The sequence below is a fragment of the Eupeodes corollae genome, chromosome 1 (assembly GCF_945859685.1).
Source record: "Eupeodes corollae chromosome 1, idEupCoro1.1, whole genome shotgun sequence".
In the NCBI taxonomy this organism is placed as follows: domain Eukaryota; kingdom Metazoa; phylum Arthropoda; class Insecta; order Diptera; family Syrphidae; genus Eupeodes; species Eupeodes corollae.
In genome coordinates, this window is record NC_079147.1 from 143151299 (window position 1) to 143154992 (window position 3694).

A 3694-nucleotide genomic window follows, 5' to 3' on the forward strand; every position below is an offset into this window, starting at 1 on the left:
GACCGTTTGTTTTATGGGGTATTTTATAATGAATCACAAGTAAGAGTACGACTACCTATCATTTTAGAGCCTCCTTTTCAACTATATTCAAACAACTTTTTTATTACGTTATTGGGGCCCAAACCTAACTATGACAATTATACTTGAGTTTCGGACGAATAAAAACTTATGCTTTTAAATTGTACATGGTTTATGATCCCTCATTCGACAATACTTTCACATCCGAAGAACAATAATGGGAACGAATATAAAAAGCTGAGGGTACCGTCATCAGCGAAACAATTTAGTGGGTTAGAAATCAGACAAAAAATCATTACATAAGAATAAGAAAGAGTGTTGGACACAAAACGGAACCCTGAGGCACCCAAAGTTTATTTTGTGGATATCAGATTTGAGCTTCTTACTGCTACTTGAATGGAAAGGTCTCGTGGGTAATTTTTAACCCAATAAAGAAAAGATTTATCAATACAAAATTTTCGAATTTCAAATATGAAAGCTTGGTGCCAAATTCTGCAAAACGATGTAAATATTTTTTCGACTTTTCGGTGAGATCAACAATGAACTAAATAACCAACCCATTAAGTAGCTTTCGTTCTTCAAGATACTTCTTAAGATAAGCATTGATCAGCGTTTTCGTGCCCTTGAAAAGAAGGAATATAAGTTTAACTGGACGACAATAAGAAGGGAAGAGGCTGAATAAAATGCTGTTTTCTATTCTATGCTTACGCAGTGGTTTTACCAGCGTTGAAGAACACCTGTTCGAAACAATAGCGGGGACACTATTTAAACTTGCGGATTTGTGAATGTCAAAATCTTTTAGTACTCTAGGAGTCATGAGAGTCATGTCCCTAGGAGTCATGAGAGTCATGTCACTCGCAAACTGTGCTGCATTCAAATTGTTTTTTTTAGTCGGGTTTACACGAGCAGTGTTATTGCAAACGGGCGTTGGAACTGACGTATATTGTTTCGCAGATTTACTTTTACTTGGACCAGAAATTTTAACTGCCTTTGGGACATTGTAGTTTTTGTTACTATAATTTTTGGTCAAAATTTAATTTATCGAATATATCCGTTACAGATCTTTATATCTTGTTTGAACTTTCTTATGTATCGGGCACACTATGCTGAAATTCTACTCATGGGGCATGCTTTCTTCCGACCATATTTAGCTGATGAGTTGGTGTATGCTCCTTACCAAGTCGTCGCCTGCTGTTTTGTATATTTCGGCAGTGATGACGTCAGCTCCTGCAGCTTTGTTTGACTTAAGTTTGGATATAGCTATCTGCACTTCGTCAAGGTCGGGTAGGCGGAATTGTTGATCTGCGTCGCCGAGGTTGAGTGGTTCTATCTCCCTTACACCGGAATTCGGTTCGTCATCGACGTTATATAATTTGGAGAAGTGATCTTTCCATATTCTTAGCATCGAATGCGCTCGTCTTTACAGGCTTCGGTTCGTGGCTGGTACCCTTGGGAGGTTGTTTTTACCTTTTGGTAAAATTTACGAACCTCATTTCTGTTGTGACATCCCTCTATCTCCTCGATCGTGCGCTTCTCATGCTCTCTTTTTTTCCATCCTCTCTCTTCTTCTGCTCGTAGAAATCTAGAGCAGCTCTAGTCCTTTTGTGCAGAGCCGTTTTGTATGCCTCTTGTTTCGCTGCGAGCACTTGATGGCACCTCTGGTTTGCAGAGGTTTCGCTGTTGTGGTCGTGTGAAACCTTGCACTTCAGAGGCGGCATCTCTGATGGCTGCAAGGAAATATTGCCACTGGTTTTCAATGCTTAATGCAGGCAGCATAGGACTCCCTAAGAGGTTATTAAAGACTTGATCCATCTACCGTCGAAGCTTTGGCTTAGACCGGGATATCCGTAGCCGTACCTTGGCTGGAGAATTCGTCCGCTGCCGCCTGGATAAGGAGGGGTGCCATAGTGGAAACACATCTCCCCCTCTCTCGTTTGCTGCCCCCAACAACTTTCCACTGGGGTTAGAACCCAATCTCCAGTTGACGTACTAGGTTCTACACCCGATGTTCAACGCCCGGAGATGAGAGTAGGAGTTGATAGACAGAGGTGGGTTTTGAGAAAAACTTGTGGACGCTTGTGCCCTCTTGAGTGCACATGTCTACCATTAGAATAATCAATGCCTATGTAAGTGAAAATAACTTATAAAGCCCTAGTCAGTCTGGTTTTTGGAAATCTCGATGGCCATTTACTCATTGAAAAGTTCATTCATAATTTCTCTTTTAGGAAAAATACATCACTTTTCGTTGCAAGCTACATAAGATAGATTTTAAAAAGAACATACTGACTCAGTATACGTGGTGATCCGCAGGAATCCATATTAGGTCCCTTGCTTTTGTCACTATTTGATCTTCCTGCTGTTTCCCATATCGATTGATCTTTACGCTAATGATGTCTAGATTAAGCTCTCGAGATATCTATTTGAAGTATTCCAGAATCGATTTGTAAATGATTGTCGTCATTTTAGAGCTTTGAAAATCCAGCTGCACGGTCCTGTAAAAAGGGATTCTCCCATACCATTATACCACGTCCTTTGCTGTGCCTGTTTTCAACATAGAATTCTTCCTTTCTTAAATCATGAAAATATCTATATCCATCAGGTCCGTCAACATATTTTTTTTTTCATAGGAAAAGACAAAGGTATGCCAAGCTCGATTCCACCTGATGTGATTTGTAACAAAATTAAGACGTTGGCTCATGCTTGTAAATTTCCATGTGACACGAAGTGTATCTTTCATGTCTTTGATATCAATAAATAAAAATAATTTTCCTTAACAACCTTGTAAAATTTTGATAACAAAAATTAATTCGTACTTAATTTTTATAATTTCCAAAAGTCTAGTTCCAGCTTTACATACGTTCAATATCTTTTTCTTTGTGAAACCTGAAAGGGTTTATAAAAACGTGTCTAGGTTGTATTTCTTTATATAAATTTGTATACGTAGTTTTAAATTCATTAATAAGGTGAATATTTCTTACACCTTCTATTATACGTTTTATTTTATTTTTTCGCTAATAATCTGTGTGCATCAAAACGTGATGATTAAACTTTGCGTGCAAAGTCCCTTTCGCATACGCAAATAACCAACCATCCTATTAAAAGGGTCTTCTTCATCAACCACAAAATTGCAAGTGTCATCAGATTTTTAGTCATGCAATAGGATTTTCATACTTATGTACATATGCCCAGAGGGCTTTTTAAGTATCTATAGGTACAATAAAATTACATACTTGAATTCGAATGATCATCTAGCATATTTAATATCTGTAATTTAATACGCCTTATGTCATTGCCTCGTTAAGCTAAGAAAAAACTATATTTATTAGACATACATATGTATAGTTGGATACATATGTAATATACATCGAAAGTAACAATTCTTATTGACAATAAGACTTGCGTGTTTAATTTGAACTTATTTTGTCGTGAACACAAGTTTGTTAGCTTAGTTTTGATTTCCGTCCAAAGAATAATTATTAAGCTTGGAATTTTTAAAGAATAGGTTGGGTAAAAGTTATCGTCTATTAATCATTCAGAATAATCTTAAAGATAAGGCAAACTTCAAACCCTCTGCATAGTGTTAGAAGTAAATTTTGAGTTTTGAAATTACGATCTCATCTTTTCAAAATCCCCGGAAAGAACCACAAGAACAATAATTCCCAGCAATCAATTTCAT